This window comes from Crotalus tigris, unplaced genomic scaffold (genome assembly GCF_016545835.1).
Source record: "Crotalus tigris isolate CLP2741 ecotype Arizona unplaced genomic scaffold, ASM1654583v1 scf7180000017952.28453644438:3035480, whole genome shotgun sequence".
In the NCBI taxonomy this organism is placed as follows: domain Eukaryota; kingdom Metazoa; phylum Chordata; class Lepidosauria; order Squamata; family Viperidae; genus Crotalus; species Crotalus tigris.
The window spans coordinates 2,001,184-2,021,300 of record NW_024096741.1 but is presented as its reverse complement, the minus strand read 5'-3'; the positions used below and the strand labels follow the sequence as shown (position 1 = coordinate 2,021,300).

At 34.6% G+C, this 20,117-nt stretch overlaps 1 pseudogene; it reads left to right on the top strand.

Annotated features, from left to right (window-relative positions):
- The window catches only part of LOC120308841, a 68,731-nt pseudogene that overhangs the window by 18,699 nt on the left and 29,915 nt on the right, over positions 1–20,117 (top strand).

Sequence of the window (20,117 nt, the reverse complement as noted above, 5' to 3'; positions counted from 1 at the left end):
CAGCATCAAATTTCAGACAGAGTTACTGAAACAAGGCTTTTTAGGACAACTTTGAACTTCATGACTTCAGAGGAAATAAATGCATATTTCTATCACTTTCTTTGGACTTTATTACTTAATCATGAAAACAGGTATAACTTTTCAAGCAGACTAAAACATGAGATTCCAAGAGGGATCAGTCTATACCAAGTATATGCAGGGTATAAAACATGATAATTCCTTGCTTATTCTACTCTAGGACACTTGATATAAATTGGATTTTCCTGTGTTAACTACCCTCTTCACTTTCATCTTGAGGATAATTCCCATAAAAGTGAATAAGTTCTTATTGGATTAAGAGTATATTAGGCATGTTTGCATTTCTCATTTTATTAAATATGAACATTGATTCTTTTTTAAAGTCATAGGCTGCTTGTGGGCTAAATTAGTTTAATTAACACTGTGAAGAAACCTTTAATATTTTCTTCCTAGTAGAATGTCTATGGAGATTCTCAGTCATCCAGGTCATAGTTATCCCAAAGATGCTTTTTCACAAGGCAACTGGACTTCATGGTTTTCTTTGAAGACATGTCACTTCTCTTCCAAGAACCTCACAATTCAAGAAAGGAGAGCAGTGACATCCCTAGGAAGACACCCAAACATCACATCCTGCCAGCTGATAAAGGAAGCTGCACAGTCATCCTGAACACAGATGACTACAAGGCCAAGGTGAACAATTTTCTGAAGGACACTGCCACAAATGTGACTCTGAAGAGAGATCCCACTACCAGTTACAAGAAAAAGGTCATTGATTTCTTGAAACAACTACTAAAGGACAATGCCATCAACAAGTCACAATACTACCATCTTTACCGTGGGGAAGCCACACCATGCATATATGGATTCCCCAAAACACACAAAGGAACACCACTGAGACCAATTGTCAGCAGCATCAACTCTGTCACCTACAACACTGCAAAACATCTAACCACCTTATTAACTCCTCTAGTTGGCAACATCACCCATCACATCAACAATTCACAGGACTTTGCCAGCAAGGTTTGGAAACTAAAACTGGGTGAGACCACGGTTTTCTATGATGTGACTTCCAACAACTAAAACTGTCATGGTAGTGAAGGAACAACTACTACAAGACTGCACCTTAGGTAATAGAACCAATCTCAACCTAGACCACATATGTGCTATGCTGGACCTCTGCCTGACCACTACCTATTTTAAATACAGTGAAGGTTTTTACAGACAAAAACACGGCTGTGCCATGGGTTCACCTGTGTCCCCTATTGTGACCAATATCTATATGGAAGAGGTAGAAACCAAAGCCCTAAACTCCTTCACAGGAATTCCACCCACTCACTGGTATAGGTAGGTGGATAAAACTTGGGTCAAGATAAAAACACAGGAATTGGAAGCATTCACCAAACATATCAACTCAGTGGACAGATACATCAAATTCACATGTAAAGATGTTAAGGAAAATAGTCTAGACTTCCTGGACTGTGCTGTATACATTAAGGAAGACAGAAGCCTTAACACTGAAGTTTACAGAAAACCCACGCACAGAGATCAATATTTACATTTTGATTTTCACCACCCACTAGAGCACAAAATGGGAGTTATCAGAACCTACACCACCACTGAAGGCCTGCCTACCAGCAAAGATGGGAAAGAAAAAGAACTAAAATGCACCAAGGAAGCCCTCAGAACTTGTAACTATCCAAGTTGATCTTCATCAAATCCAAAAAAAGACCCAGTAGGAGCTTCTCCATAACAGACAAAGAAGAAAACAATAAATGAAGCAACGTAGTCATACATTGCAGGAATATTGTAAATGTTCAGGAGGATCTTCAGCCAACACAACAAATGTACACACTTCAAAACTAAGAATACACTAAGGCAGAAGCTTATCCATCCCACGGATAAAACACCCAGACACAAACTGAGCAACATGTTATATACAGTACAATGCAGTGAACCATGTGCAGATCTGTATATTGGGGAAACAAAACAACCACTTCATAAATGCATGGCACAACATAGGAGAACAAATCCATCAGGACAAGATTCAGCAGTCCATCTGCATTAAAAGACAAAGACCATTCTTTCGAAGACAGAACTTGGCTTCCTGCACTTGGTATGTTAAACTTCAAACTAGGACAATATTGTGGGTTTTGTTCCTGAGATTTAATTGAAGTATGAGAAACAGAAGGATTTCAAAGCAGTAGAGAGATGACAGACAAATGCAAACCACTGACCACTTTATAATTGAGCTAACAGCAAGTCATGATAGCAGTATTCCAATATCTCAGGGGCTGCCATAAAGAAGAGGGAATTAAGCTATTTTCCAAAGCACCTGAAGGCAGGACAAGAAGCAACGGGTGGAAACTCATCAAGGAGAGAAGCAACCTAGAACTAAGGAGAAACTTCCTGACAGTGAGAACAATTAATCAGTGGAACAGCTTGCCTCCAGAAGCAGTAAATGCTCCAACACTGGAAGTTTTTAAGAAGAGCCTGGACAGCCATTTGTCCGAAATGGTGTAGGGTTTCCTGCCCGAGCAGGGGGTTGGACTAGATGACCTCCAAGGTCCCTTCCAACTTTACTACTATTACTAAGTCTACCACTCTGTAAACAACAATGTATTGAAATTGATTGCTGCTACTATACAGTATTAACATATCCATATCTTTTTTGGAAAAAAGAAACATTTGGAAATTGATTTTTTTCAAGATTCTAGTTTAGACTACAGCCTTAATAGTCTCCCACTCAAATGTAACCAAGTTTGATCTTCTACTAAACCAAGTTTTATTTTAGATCAGTCAATGTCAACTCATAAAGGCTGTCATAGCACAATTAACTATTAAGCTTGCATTGTACTGTAATTGTTTCATATAAATCTTAAATGGCATTTTAAGAAGGATTCAAAGAGAGAGGTAATGTGAATAATCAGGAGACAAAAGCTTTGGTTATACTATATGAATAGAGTTTAAATCATCTGGGTATGGTTACTTCTGGGAAAAAATTATGAGGGAATACAATAGCATTCTGAATCTGAATCTGAAAAATTCTCACATAGAAGAAGGTCAAGACCTGCGCTTTTTCTTATAGAGTGCATAATATATAAGAATAAATGTATGTTACTGGCAGATTCTGACAATAATGCTACTGGAATTAAGTATCTCTACAGAAGCCAGATCTCCATTAGTTTAAGATATTTTAATTTGTGTTAATGCACAAGGCTGTGGGTTGGGACTTGATGGCCAAAACAATCCATTTCACAATTCTATGATTTATACTTACATTATGGTGAATTATCTTACAGAGAATAGGCATGCTTTTTATGCCAATTGGCATTGCACCTTTGCTAAAAGCACTATTTTGTACCAGAAATCCAACAGAATAGATGGTTGTAGGCTGCTAAGATTAAGACCTGAATGCTGTAATAATGTCTACAGAGATATATATATATATATATATATATATATATATAGGTCTTTGGTTGTTCGGGTTTTCTCCCGCGTAAAATTGGAAGTGTCTTGGCGACGTTTCGACGAAGTCCCATTCGTCATCTTCAGGCTGGGGTTTTCAGCTTCGTGCTTTGAGCAGCAATGTGTGGTCTTAGCTGTTTATTCCTTTTAACTGCCAGTGGGGGTATGAACTGATTGGGTAGGAGCTTGGCTGTGTTCTGATTGGTGGAGGTGTGTTCTGAATGGTTAGGGGCTTGGCTGTGCTCTGATTGGCTGGGGGAGTGTTCTGTTTGGTTGTGCTCAGGTTAGTCTGAGTTGCAGAGGGGTTTAAGATTTTGGGCTGCCTTGCTATTTTCTGGCTTCGTGTTCGTGGTCGTGCCTCCTCTTCATGGAGGGTGTCAGTTTACTTCATGTATGGATTGGAGGGGTTTAAAGTGGCTAATGATGCAGCTGTGGTCTGGCTTCTGGTTTGTGCTTTTTTTTTTTGCTCAAAGCACGAAGCTGAAAACACCAGCCTGAAGATGACGAATGGGACTTCGTTGAAACGTCGCCAAGACACTTCCAATTTTACGCGGGAGAAAACCCGAACAACCAAAGACCTACATATATATATATATATATATATATATATATATATATATATATATGTATGTATGTATGTATGTATGTATGTATGTATAATATCCTAATAATTCCCATAAGAGCCTGGTTTCCTTTGTCTGGTTAAGAAGTTTTGCTCAGGCATGTTTACTAACTGCATAGTGTAACAGCCACAGAAAGGAAACCCTTTCCATCCATTTTGGATAATTCCAAAACCACAGGTACATTTAAATAAGAAGCAAATTCTTACCTCTTTTATGTGGCAAAGGAGACCTGATTTGCTTGCCAGAGGGAGCTGCCTGGACCTGGTTCTCAACTCTGAAATCCATGGCTTGAGTTTCAGCATTTCATCATTTGAATTTTTGAGTTACACGATTCAACACTATTGGTCATTTAAATCACGATTTATGGGACATGACTACCTGCCCAAGTTTCATCTTGAACAAATAGATGCTGCAATAGCTACTTATTCTTTGTGATAGGGTGATTTAATAACTTGCTCCATTCACTCTGGAATTTCCCTATTCTGATAATCCAAGTCAATTTTTAATCCTACATGGCAATCAATGTCTTTAGCAAGTAATCAGGACTCAAGCTCAACTTGAAAGGAATTTTACTTTTAAGACCCACTTCCTGTCTGCCTACATTTTAAGACATGACATAGCAAGGACATCTCAATCCAGTCACCTTCTGATTTAAAGGAGGAGTAGAACCTAGGTTCACCATTCCCAAGTCTAGTTACCTTAATTATTACAGGATATTGGGTCTCAGTATGCAAATAGCAGACTATAACTTAACAATTGTGTAATGCTATGGCATAAAGAAAGGTCTTTGACATAAACATGACATCTAAGCTTCAGTTGTTGGAAGGCTTTCACATGAAACTTGTTAAGATTTCAGCTAGACTCATCCCTTCATCTATTATGCATCTACTGCCAGGAGATCTGCAGGAAATTGTATAGAATGGTATGCTCTGAATTTGGACAGGAACATGATGTTATAGTACAACTGCCTCTGTGACTCAGATCCTTCAAACCTGCCATGCCTCAGTTCCTTTGGCACTAGATCACAGCAAATCAGTTAAATTCCTACATCATAGGGGTTCATGGGAGTTAATTACTGGAATGTTTATACAGCACTTTGAAAATGTAAAGGTCTATATTAATGCCAAGTTTTATTATTATGAAACCCATTAAAACAAAATGCATTGATCAATGAGCCCAAATCAAAGAACATGTAACTGCAAAGGATCTAATTAAAATTAGAAAAATAGAATTATTGAGAGCTACCAAATTCTGCACCACGTCTCATTTCAAATTAGCAGAGATCTATTACCCAGTGTCTTGCCCTGTATTTCTCATGTCACAGGCCAAGCAGCTAGAGGTTTGCAGAAGCCAATATTTTCCTTTATTTGTTTAAGAGCTCATTAAGCTGACTGAAAGAAAGATCTGCAAAATCAAATGGCTTTGATTTAAGGTGCTATGCAATTGCAGCCCATTGTAAAATAGACAAGTAAGAAGGACAAACATGTTAGGTGCAAAATTCCATTGTAAAATAGACAAGTAAGAAAGACAAAGATATCTAGGTGCAAAGCTCCTACCAATCATTAAATGTCAGCAAGGATCTGAAATTTTCAGTTTCTGCATATTGCCCTCTAATGGTTATCTGGATTTTTGCATATCCATAGTAAACAGAGCTTTAGGTTTATTCAAAACATGTTTTTGATACTTCAATCCACTTTAAGGACAACACTCCATCTGTAGTGTTCTGCTGCTTTCAGCAGAATAATAAACAATGACACTCTGCAAGCTCTATACCTTTGAGGCATGCATATGATGGCACAATGCACATAGAAAGGAAGAGGCAATTGCATTATCAGACTGTAATACTTTCTTTAGTCTGAACTCTTGCCCATCCCTGCTGCTGCTGCTGCTGCTGCGCTACTGCTGAAGGGTCCTGTACAATTACAGGGAGATACTGAATAAACGTTTAAATTGTGTAATCTGCTTTTTGTAAGTTTTCCATGAAAGTATTACTGTTACGCTGAGGCATTGTTACATTCTGGTACTGGATGACTTTGATCCTTCTTTTTCAAGAAAACCTGCCTTGAGGAGGTAGCTGTAGGGAAATACAGGAGGGGAGAGTGCTTAGTACACTGCCTTGGTCTTTGAAAGGAAAGGAAGGGCATAAATTCAATAAAAAAGTGTCTAGCTCTATTAAATTCTATAAGATATTTGTGCATTAAACTGTAGGCAGCATGATGATGTCTTTTAATATTTTTCAGAATTTTCTAATCTAACTTCAACACTATAAAATGGGTAACAAACTTAAATATAGCAGAGATGTTAATGGATCACATTTTGTCATAGCTGTCAATGCAGTAGAAGGCACAGGCCACATTACATCCCATGCTTGCCACTGTCTGTCTGTCTGTCTGTCTCTCTCCCTCCCTCCCTCCCTCCCTCATCTCTATCTCTATCATCTATATATCTATATCTAATTATAGGTTTTACATAATTCATGGGCATATTGAAAAAACATCCCCATAATAAATAGGAAATTCTTAAACAGTAAAAAAAGCACTATATTATAGATAAATATTATCTAAGCTGGGTGACAGTGTTTTATAACCTGTTTGATTATGTTGGCTTTCTTGGGTTTTGGAACCCGCTGACTCATATTAGTAAAAGAAACCATGACAGAGGTTTGGTTGTGCTTCTTTCTGGACTACCTTGATTGGCTAACATATAGTAGTCCTCACCATGCAATCATAATTCTAGACGACATAATAGATTAGAGAGAAAGGGGAAACCAAGATGATTTTCTATGTGACTGTTGGGTACAAACCCATTGTATCCTTTGCCTTCGCTACATTTATACCACTATTTGTAAGTTTTATGACTTATTTAATAATTTGGGTACTGTTCTTAAATGCAAAGCATCCTGCATTGTTCTCATACATCTATTTCCTTGATTTTCTTGGTCTAATTAGTTTAATATATTATGACATAGTAACTAAAATCTAACTAACATATTTTAGAACCCCTTAATTATGGCTAATATAACACCACTGTTGCACAAACTGCACTAGTTGCCAGTTTGCTTCTGGGTCCAATTCAAGGTGTTGCAAAGCATCCTGCATTGTTCACATACATCTATTTCCTTGATTTTCTTGGTCTAATTAGTTTACAATATTAAGATATAGTAACTTAAATCTAACTAACATATTTTAGAACCCCTTAATTATAGCTAATATAACACCACTGTTGCACAAACTGCAGTAGTTGCCAGTTTGCTTCTGGGTCGAATTCAAGGTATTGGTTATTACATTTTTATGGCATGGGTCCAGGCTAACTGAGGAACTGTCTCGTCCCAAATGGGATTGGCCTACCCTACTCACATGCTATTTTTGCCTGCTGGGTCCAGGAGTAGAGCCTTTTGTGCTGTGGCCCCCACCCTCTGGAAGTTTGTACACCTCAAGGTGAGATCTGCCCCCATCCTCTTGGCCTTCTGAAAGGGCTTAAAAACCTAGTTCTGCCAAACTCTGGAACAGCTATATAAATTTGTTTAATAAATAAAGAGATCTCCCAATGAAATATTCTCTGATGTTTGAAGCAAACCTGATCAATGCAAGGGACTGCAGAGAGATGTGATTCGTCAATGCAACTTCCTCCCTCTTTCATTGATGGGGGCTGTCAATCTACCAAGACAGATACTAATTGGATACTATCATTGTCTCTAAGATTATACTTTTATTACCTCTTTTTTCTTCATATATTACTCTAAATTTTATATGTTTCTCAACATGAATTTAAACCAACTACTTTGATTTATTTTCTCTGTCTCTGTCAGTAAAACAGAACGTTGTTTTCTTCCTTTTCTACAGCTGCATTTACAAATAAAAAATATTGGGTATCGTATTGCAGCAATAAATCCATAATCTGTTTTATGCTAAGCATCCTGAACATTGCTTTTATTTAACAGTGTGTTTAGTTTAAGATGAATTGTTGCACCGAAAACTTACATACACTACTTTTATCATATAAGCTGTTCAAATGTACTTTGTATTTTTATTCTTATTTATGCCTAAATGAAGCCAAGACTTTTGTATTGCTTGCCACTACCAGCAATATGAATGGATCACATTCATTCCGTGCATCTTTATTACTTCTGTGCAACCAATAGGCTGAGTGTCTTCACCACAGGTGTCAAATTCACTGTGTCACATGACGTGTCATGATGTATCGTGACTTTTTTTACATTGCCAAAGCTGGGGTGGGCACGGCCTCCATATGATGCAACCGGCCCATAGATCGGCAGTTTGATATCCCTGTGTCAACTCTCAAACAAATTTGGCCGAAGCCATTTTCCCTTCATTTTCAGTTGCCACAGAATTGGGAGGTGGGAAAGAATATTTTTTAGTTTAATCAAAACAATAAATTGTTCTGTGGGAACCAAAGTCATTGCTGATTGCATTTTGGCGGGCTAAAGCTTCTGTTAAAGCCCGCTCAAGTAGTTAATTGGGGAATGTGATTTATGACATATTATTGGAGTGGGAAGTTCAATTTTGTAACATTGTAACCTTTTGGGGGGAATTGCAGTCTTGGTTTCACTTTTGACCGTGCTATGTAGCCAAAATAAATATGTTCTTTAAGGAAACTTTTTTCCTTGGAATTCTCTTTTACTGGTCTCATCTATCGGAACCATGGCACTCTGCTCTTCACTTTTCAGCAAAGCATCTCTCTACATCTGCGCTTTATAGCCATAATGCAACTGAAGCTTTCTGAAGATTTGGTAGCTGCTCTGCAGCATCTCCTTAAATATTTTGTGTGTGCACAGAGGAAAGTTCCTGCTGGAAAATAAATGCATATTTCCTTGTAAATATTTTTTGTCATAAATACCACAACTAACTTTTGTGTCAGCATATCTACATATGTATATGTTTCTGTTTTTCTGCTTGCCTAAAAAAAATCTCTAACAAACTTTTGGGAGAGAATTATTTTTAAGTGTAAAATTGGTTCCTGAAACTAAGAGTAATTGCACTAGTTCAGGAGAGCATTACATTCTTCGATTTGCAATAGAACTAATTTTACTAATTTTTTTTCCAAAGAATGCTACTTTATTACATGATTCCATATTTACAAAAGTAAGCCCTTTTATCTACAATGAATATATCTAATACTCCTTCCTCCCCTTTTTCCTACAACATTGGGGGGAATGGGGAGATGGGGTAATTCATGTTTTGCATGTGAAAATATATTTGCTGTGTAAAGTTTAGAGATGTAAAAACATCCATTTGAACCTTATTGATGATCTTCTTTCCTCATATTTGTGTAAGTTTTCCACATTTGCCAAAGAATTTGCTTTAGGGCAGGTGGTATTCAGTGGTAAAATTATCTTGAACTCAAGTTCTCTGCATTTATTCAGAGATAACGGAATCTTATGGTGCTATTCTGCCTGTTTTTGATATGCAGGAAATCAATATAAGAAACAATTTCTTACCTTTTATTTGTTAGATGTATACTATAGTTCTCATTCTGAAGCCCAAAACAGTTTATGAGGTTTCCTTTCATTTTATCATCACAATAACAAGTTTGTGCAATAAAATAAGATAGGAGAATGGCCCAAAGTCATCTAGTATTTTTCTATTTGAACTTAAGCTTCACAAGTACAACAGCATAACTACTGCAGAACAGTACTTTTTAAGTGGAAATGATATATTTGATTCCATCTGGAAGAGTTAGAGGCTTATAATAAAATGTAACTTTCTACAAAATGAGGGTGAATATCTAATCTTTCTTCTTACTAATTGGTTTGGCTCATTAAATTTGGTTGTGGAAGTTAAAACAGAAGATTTTGAAAAAGTGTCATTAAATATTTGGCTAATGAGAAAGAAAGATAATTTTCATAAAGATATAGTTGCCAGATTGAACAACATACAGTGAAGATGAAAGTATTAAGAACACTTCATCAGACTAAACAAAAAAAAGAAAACTTTCTGTTTTTATTTTTTGTTTCTTCTTACTTTTGTTTATGAAATATTTTATTTTATTATAAAAACATTTTCAAAATAAAAGCTCTACATCCAAATTATCTGAAATATCTGGATAAATTTCTATTTAAAATTCTTGATACATTAACACAATTCAGTCTTCAAATTGTACATAGTATTCTGAAAAAAAGAATGTATTATAGCTGGTTTCCATTTAAACTCATAATAAATCACATTGTTTGAAGCCCTCCGGAAATTGATCGCACCAAATAACAAATTTAGATGTATTCAAGCAATTATAGTTAAACAATCCAGGATTTATATGAATCCTCAGATAAGATAAGATGGAAACTCTTCCTGAAAAAGGATTTGGGAAAGGCAAGCAAAGGACAGAAACCAAAAAACAATGTACAGTTAAGCTCTAGTATAGAATTTCAAGGCTCAGAATGAGGGATTGAAAAGGTCCCTAGAGTTGCTTCTAGACTGAAAAATGCCTTAGAGTAAACAGGTCAAAAACTCTGAAGATGATTTCTCAACCATTTCTTAACCATTATCTATCTATTGCAGTATTTCTCAACCTCAGCAATTTGAAGATGTGTCCTCAACTCCCAGCTGGGAATTTTGAAGTCCACACATCTTCAAGTTGCTGAGATTGAGAAACACTGATTTATTACCTCAGCTTTTAGATGCCAAGGTACATTAGTGTTATTATGTGATGAAAGGCAAAAAATAAAAGACAACTCTGAAGAGAAAGATAATATATAGATGAAAAGGAATAAAGAACAGCAGAAATGTAAAATCCTTCATAAGAATTTAGATTCTTGATTCTCTGGTTTGCTGTTAGAGTCTTGGGGTCCTATAGGCAATACCAGCAAAGATTATAAGGAAAGCCATGTTATTGTTTAGAAAACAATATCCAATATCTCAGGGGCTGCCACAAAGAAGAGGAAGTCAAGCTATTTTCCAAGGCGCCTGAAAGCAGGACAAGAAGCAATGGGTGGAAACTAAGCAAGGAGAGAAGCAACCTAGAACTAAGGAGAAACTTCCTGACAGTTAGAACAATTAACCAGTGGAACAACCTGCCTCCAGAACAGTGAATGCTCCAACACTGGAAGTTTTTAAGAAGAGACTGGGCAGCCATTTGTCCGAAATGGTATAGGCTTTCCTGCCTGAGCAGGGGGTTGGACTAGATGACCTCCAAGGTCTCTTCTATTATTATTATTATTATTATTATTATTATTATTATTACTATTATTACTATTACTTCTGCTTTTTAAAGGTTGCAGCAATGTTGGAAGTAGTCTTGAAAATGAGCAAAACAGTGTTTACATGGGTGACTTTAATTGATGTAGTGTATCTGTAGCTTTGTCTCTTCCTTATTAAATTGCCTTAGACCAGTTTTCTAAATCTTGATGGCTTTAAAACATACTGGATGGAAATTCCGGGAATTGAAAGCACACACTTTAAAGCCACCAGAGTTGAGAAACTCTGCCTTAGATAATTGTTCAGGGCTGGATCTCCACTTACTCGAGTCAATTTAATTCTGACTTTGTAAAAGTGAGCAATATTTTCTCCTTTTCAGCAAGGATAATGAAAACTAGGACATATGATTTGGTCTCTGTCACATTCACAGGAGCAAAAGGAGATTTCCTAAAAATGAATTTGCTTTTTATTTCAGCCATAACTATTATTTATACTGACAATGATATTTTAAATAGATATGCTATTCTAGCTTTATCTAATTACTGATTTTATTAAGGATGCAATCTCTAGATATGTACCTTAATGAATGAACACACACAAACACTTTGCATACATGAACAAATTACTTAACAAATCTGGCTTGTCAAATGTCTTTATTTCTTTTTTTAAGCCAAGGATATAAAATCTGAGATTCTGATCATAGGTCCTTTATAGTGTACTGTCTCTTTTATTTATTTTATTTTATCGTATTTATTTTTATCCCAGCTTTATTATTTTTAATAAATAATAAATAATTCAAGATGCCAAACATAGTACTCCTTTCTCCTATTTTCTTCCACAATCATTCCTGTGTGATTCCTTTTTTGGCCTGCATGTTTATTTTTTCATTCTATTAAAAAGTTCTAGTTATGGTAAAATTGTTAATTTTAAGTGGCATAAATCTACTTTTTTGAAAACCATATCAAATGAACAGAATAAGCTATCACTTAAAGTAATTGACATTGAGCCAAGCATCTGCAATGACTAATTTGAGAATTCTATTATTAAACTTAATGGCTTGGGTAATCCAGTTAAGCAATCAAAAGTTTTCACTTACTTCAAATGACGCTTACTTTATCTGTCTCCAGGAAACACATTATTCCTGAAAAAGAAAAATTTATTTAAGGATTTCTGAATTAAAGATCAATGTTTAGCACTAAGTAATTCTAACATTAAAGATATTTTATTTGTGTGTGTCTCTCTCTCTATGTGTGTGTGTTACACACATGTCTGTAATATCTGAAAAATGCCAGATTTAATTAATTACAAATGACAATATATATTTACTAGGGATTTTCAGACACTATATTCTAATGAGTGAAAAATAATTTTTTTCAGACACTATATTCTAATGAGTGAAAAATATTTTTTGGGGAATGTATCTTACAGAACTTGAAAAATGTAGAAAAGATTAAATTATATTAGATGGATATTGGAACTGAGTTGTTAATGGACATTTAGATCAAAGTAAATGAAAAAAAATCCTTCTTAAAACAATGCAGCTTCTCAAAGTTGATCAGACAATTAATGCTTTGAGATAAACAGTCCAATAAACAGATTAATTACCCAACTAAATAGAAAACTTATTCAAGAATAGATAGCAATACAGGTAGTCCTTGACTTATGACCACAATTGAGTCCAAAATTTCCATTACTAAACAAGATAATTGTTAAATGAGTTTTGCCCCATTTACAATCCTTCTTGCCACAGTTGTTAAGTGAATCACTGCAGTTGTTAAGTTAATAACATGGTTGTTAAATTAATCTGGCTTCCTCATTGACTTTTCTTGTCAGACGATACAAACAATAATCACATGATCCAGGGACACCACAAGTGTCATAAATGCATGCCAGTTGCTAAGTATCCAAATTTTGATCACATGATCATGGGGATGCTGCAATAGTTGTAAGTGTGAAAAATGGTCATAAATCACTTTTTTCATGTTTTTGTAACTTCAAATGATCACTAGGTAAATGGTTGAAAGTCGAAGACTAGCTGTAGTATTCATAATAGGTAATAATTCTAACTGTATTCATGTATAAATTGTATAAAAGGAACAATGACGGTTTTAACTATATTTAAGTTTTCTAGAGTTTGCTATCCAGATGTATTCAGCTTATTTCGAGTTTAAAAGGAAAACAAGTCCCTTAGTACTATGCAAAAATTTGGGCTAATTTCTTGTTTTTTAGAATTTTATTAAGCTTATCAAGATATACAATACAAAAGAAAATGAAAATACTGGAAAATGAGGAAGGCAAAAGAGAAGATAAAGAAGTGCAGGGTAAAGGGAAAAAAAGAAAGAAAAACATTTACCTCTGACTCTTTTTAGTGCAGTAGAATAAGAGCAGTTTCAACTTTTTACTTTTACATACTTAATATGTACTAGCCATTTCATAATAACAAACTTATCAGCAAAACCCAAAGTCAAAGTTTCATTTTTTTTATATCTCAAACACAAAATCCAGAAGTAGGCTAATGATACAATTACTAATGAATTACAAAATAATTTTCAGATTAATAGTCAACCTGAATTTGAGCCTATTACTTTATGATATGGGATGCTATGGAAACTGTTACAGAGGGCATTTTATCTGTGTGGTAACTTGCCTTAAAAAGAAAGATTTTAAAACAACAAAAAAGAATAGTACAGATAATGAACAAATTGGAGATTACATATAGGCTATAAATACTACCATTTGTGACACTTTAAATCCAATGCAATGCAATCCTAGGCCCCATTAATAGAGAGATAGGATCAATGTGAAGTATGTGAAGTATTAGTACCGCTTTACAAAGTCTTCCCAGTTGCAATGTATGGATGTGAAAGTTGGACCATAAGAAAGGCGGAGCGACAAAGAATTGAGGCCTTTGAACTGTGGTGCTGGAGAAGACTCCTGCGAGTCCCTTGGACTGCAAGGCGTTCAAACCGGTCAGTCCTAGAAGAGATCAACTCCGACTGCTCTTTAGAAGGTCAGATCCTAAAGTTGAAACTCAAATACTTTGACCACCTAATGAGAAGGAAGGACTCACTGGAGAAGGGCCTAATGCTGGGAAAGATTGAGGGCAATAGAAGAAGGGATGACAGATAATGAAGTGGCTGGATGGAGTCACTGAAGCAGTAGGCATGAGCTTAAATGGACTCCAGAAGATGAGAGAAGACAGGAAAACCTGGAGGAACGTTGTCCATGGAATCATGATGGGTCGGACACGACTTCGCAATTAACAACACTTGAATACTGCATCCAGTTTTGGTCATCACTATATAAAAAAGATGTTGAGACACTGGAAAGAGTACAAAGAAAAGCAACAAAAGATGTTTAGGGGGCTGGAGGCTAAAACATACAAAGACTGCCTTCAAGATTTGAGTATGTCTGTTCTAGTGAAAATAAGGACTAGGGGAGATATTCCAATATTTGAGGGGCTGCCAAAAGGATTATGGGGACAAACTATTTTCCAAAGCAACAGAAGACAACACAAGAAACAATAGATGACCCAATCAAGGAAAGAAGCAACTTAGAACTAAAGATAAATTTCCTAACAGTGAGAACAATCAACTAGTGGAATTGCTTGCCTTCAGAAGTTGTGGGTGCCCCATCACTTAAGGCTTTCAAGAAGAGATAGGCACAGCCATTTCTCTGAAATGGTATAGACTCTCCTGCTTGAGCAGGGGGTTGCACTAGATGACCTCCAAGATCCCTTTCAACTCTTATTCTATGTTCTATGTTCTAAATATAAAATTTAAACAATACATAAATTGGAGAAAATAAATAGAAAAATCATTTTAATTTACAGATTAAACACAGATACTATGAATTTTGAAATTATTCAAATGATTAAGCTTTGCTGTTAGTTCACTTCTAACATTATTGACAACTTTTCATCCCTTTCAACCTGATGATGATTTGGTTAAGAGAGTTAATTGCATAGAAACCCTATGATTTCTGAATACATTTTGCAAAAGGAATAGGCATAGTTACCAGCTAGTTTGAAATGAGACAATCAGCCCTAATAAATATAATTTGTATATCCATTTAATAAGGGAAGCTTATAAATGTTAAACAAAACTCAGATTTCCTTTTAAATGTATATCAAGAATTGCGTATGAACTTAATTAAAATAGTATTATAGTATAATAACATTATACTATATCAGCTTCAGCTTTTCTACATGTTGGCAGCATGTAAACAAATGGGTATCTGTTATCCTATTTACTGGAAACTTCTACATGGTCAGTATTTTTATTGCAAACTTTGAAGAAATTAAGACAATTACCCAACAGGTTTTTTTTTTAACTACATTTCTTGAAGTTGGATTACTCCATAATGCTTATAAATTAATCTTCCAAAAGATTAACAATACCACCATAAAACTGTATAATGAACAAGAAATACAGTCGAAGTTGGCCATCATGTATAGCTTTAAAATAAAGTAGAAATATAAAATGAATAGGTTTTTTTCCAGGATTACATTTGTTTTCATATGAACACAAATTATTTCATATTATCTAAAAAATTGAATATACCCTTGGAATTCATTGGTTGCTATATTTTTAAAATTCAATACTGTTATTGATATTTTTTGTTCTAGCTCTTTTCCCCTATTTTATCTTACAAAAAGAAAACAGAATTGCAGGAACTTCCTCATTTTGGTTTCCCTTGGGATTTAATTGAAATGAAAAACCAGGGAAGCTGAAAGTTACATTTCATGTACAAAGTTACAATTATACATTGAAAAGACATACATCCAAATAGTGCAAAAACACTGGTATTCTCTTTTGAAAGACATTTTGGAATTGCATCTATCAAACTAAAAGAGAACTAGTAGGAAAAAAATGAAACAAAGTAATAAAAGAGACAAAATGCTATAACTTAGAAGTATGGAACAGGTTCATTCCAATGGAATATTTTATGTAAGATGCATTATATGATTTTATCTCTACTTTGCCTAAATTAGAAACAACTTCTAATTGTTGATTGTGGCGCCTCATATCACTAAACAATGAGATATTAATATAATACAACATAAAGAAAAAAGTTATCTTTGAAAACTTCGGAAAATACTCTTGGCCAAAAATATCAAAACAACTTTCCCTCACAGTGAAAAAATTAAAAATGATCAAGAAAATCATTCATATCAAGGTTACATCATTTTAGGTTACATATAAAAGTGGACCTTATCAGATTTTATAATACCTGCAACAGTAACTGAAGGTGACAGCTATTTATTTATTTATTTATTTATTTATTTATTTATTTCCCATCTCACTAATGACACAACTCTGGATAGTTTACAAACAGTAAAAAGATAAATATAAAAACAATTACAATTTTTAAAAATAAAAAATAAAACCAAGGAAGTGGATGGCACAGAGATTAGATTTTCTTACCTTCTTCGTCTTCTTAGCTTATCTAAGCTTAGCTTCTTAGTTTCTTCTTCAGTAGATGTATACGTTTAGGCCTTTTCTTGTGGAATTAGTATGAATAGTTCTTTATATATCAAGCAAAAAGTAAGTTCCACTTAGTTCAAGAAAATTTGGTAAGTGGTCAGATCAATTCACATGGTGGTGGCTTCTTGACATTTTAGATCCCACCCTGTGGACACCTGGGTATTAAGCTAAAGGGGTTGCAGTTATAAACACAAAATAAAATTATTTTAAGAAACTCTGTTCCTTCTGACTAAATGAGTAATGCAATTTAAATTTTAACTGTCTTAAATGTTTGTTTTCTATAATTTCTCTTTTTTTGAGACTTTAGCAATCCTTTACTTGACAGCTCGTTTTAAACTTATTTTACAAATAATGAATGAAAAGAAATGTCTTTGTTACATTTAGTATCTTCAAATTCCACTTTCCTTCAGAAGATAGAAACATATAATTGGAAGATATGGCTCCATTCATTTGTGTCACTCGATACCTTGGTTTTCACTGTGAAACAGTAAAATACTGTGTGTTCCAAACTATAACATTTAATGGTGTCTAGCTACAGACATAAACCTTTCTCTACTCAGATCAGAGGCTTGGGACAAAATTGATTCTGCTACTCTGTTTTAAAGTAGTCTACAACTGATGGCCTTGTGCATAGAATCAATTTACCCCCATTATTTCTAAAAATACAAAGATAGCTACATTTAAAAGAAACTGAAAGCATTTCTGCTTTTTCTATGTTGTTCTGATGTTCTCTGAACTATGTTTTCATAAATTGTTTAAGAAAAAAAACAAAAACACAAAACAAAATAGTCAGACAGTTACAATTCCATATATTTTTTTAAAAAAAATAATAAATTAGCATTTCAGCCTCATTTTATCCCTCTCTGCCCGATTCTGTGCAGGTTTACTTAAAACTAACCCTAGAATATTCATCAGGGAATACTGTCTAATCATCTATCATTAGGATAACAACTGAAGCATGTTTAAGAAGAGAAGACTTGGGAAAACACCTAAGGGTGATGAAATATAAAAGCCTAGGAAGAACGTTCCATACCAGGTGTGCCACTACTAGGAAAAAATCTTTCCTCTCTATCCACTGCTGTACATCTCCTGATGGGAGATAGTTGGAGACAATTTAATATATTTCCTTCTGATAGTCTGTCCCCAACTAACATGAAAACATCAAAAGCAAAAATATGAGTGATGAGTGCAGATTTCTTTCAGTAGCTGAAAGCCCAATTGACAGTGTATCAAGGTAATTATCAGTAAACACTCCCTACATATTGTTTGCTAACACGACACTTCTTAGATTGAAGCACTTAGTGTCCCACTGGCATTAAGATATTAATAAAGACACAAAATTATAACTATGAGTGAGTATGGATGATAATATGGCAGAAGCCCCTGTTTATGCTCACATTTAATTATGCATAAATAAAACATTACCGCAGAATTAATAGTCTGTAAAAATTCATCAGGCTACAGTTTACAACTTTTGCCTAGCAATTTGCTTCCTGTCTTGAAACTTGTTTTCTTTGTTATTCCTTCATCGGTCATACAGTAAGCTTTCTTGCATTTGTTAGCAAAGGTAAATACTACATCATTTAGACAGCAATTTGCATGATTCTACCAGGTGAAGCAATACATGGCCCAGAGGATAATTGAGCTATAAACAAGTCAACATAATTTTAGCCAATGCAGTTCCAAGACAAAGGGTTAGTTTTCAAATGAGGAAAGAAAATATTGCACAGAAGCAGATATAGATGGAACTAAAAATTATTATTCCTGGGTCAGAAAAGAGCCTAAAGCTATGTAAGAGGAACTACAATTATTTTAGGAATGTGATTATATTATAAAATGTTGCCATTATCAGCCATTATTAATAGAACAGAAGAGTCACTTTAGGAAAGTCAATTCTTTTTGTTTTACTTTATTTAAAAATATTACCCTTGATCTTCTCTTAGATACATTTAAGATCCAACTTAAATGTATAATATAGTGCAAAAATCAGGCAAAGAATGCACTCTTCCTGAATAAATTAGAAAAGCATCAACAATATAACTAAAACTCTTAGGTGAGAAAAAACATTTGCCACCAAAACTAACATCAAGTCTATATTCTGTACTACAAAAATAAAGTGTCACCACAAAAAAGATCTCATCCCTGGTATCTATCGTGGCCATCAAATGTTCCTCATTAACCTCCAGGCAACAAATTCCTCTTCCTTTTGATTGTTCTAAATTTTCTTCCAATCAGCTTCATTGGATAACTCTGAATCTTGATATTTTGAGAGAGAAAAAACAAATTTCCTTGTCTTTAGTTCTATGGCATGCATAATTTGATACACCTCAATTGTCTTTTTCCTTCAGTTCAAATGAAAGTTTCTCATATATTTTAATCCTTTCTAATAAGAAAAGTATTCAAACTCCCTGATAATTTTTGCTACCGTTTTATCCAAATTCAAACTGGATTACATTCTTTTTCAATATGCAGATCAGAGGTGAACAAACTATTTCATTATAAAACTATTTGTATAAGATTATTACAATATTGGCAGTTCTATTTTCTGTCTTTTTTCCAGTGGATCCCTGGGATTAAATCTGCCTTTTTTCCCCCAGCATCATTTCAATCCTTGAGTACATACGTTCTCTTCTACTGGTGTCTCACCAATATTTGGCAAAAGGACAAGTAAGGAATTCAAAGTTCAGTAGAACTGCTTAGGACTGTGACTTCATTTTTACACTGAAATAAAACTTTTAAGAATGAAATACAAAAATTCAAAATTCTTCACATACAAAAAAACTAAGAATAGAAAAACATTAAACTTATACTTCCAAATGATAATGAAGAAATTGTCGCTCAGTTCAAAGAGTTAAATAATTGGTTGATTTTTCTGCTGATGTACATACTACATCAAAATTATTGGTTAAGGCATTAGGCTAGAAACTGGGAGACTGAGTTTTAATCCTGACTTAGGCCAAAGCTAATGACCAGTTACTTACTCTCAGTCCCAGGAAGATGGCAATGTCATACCGCTTCCAAAAAATCTTGTCAAAATTGCAGGCACTAGTCCAAGCAGTTGAGTTGCTGAAAGTCAAGAATGACTTGACACAATAACAACAGCAATGATAATAACAAAGTGCATATGATACAAATGTGAGTAAAACTGCTATCAGCAGAGATACAGTTTAGATTTGATAAACAACAGTGATGGAGGAATTAGCAAATATGTAATGCAGAATTGGGAAATTCTGTAAGCTACCAAACCTTGTTGGGTCAGTATAAAGTTTTGATAATTATACAGCCCCACATCATCCAATATTGATTTTAAGATATCTGGTACTCCTACTGTAATTCAAGTTTAAGCTGTCTTTCTGCAAATGACAAATAGAATT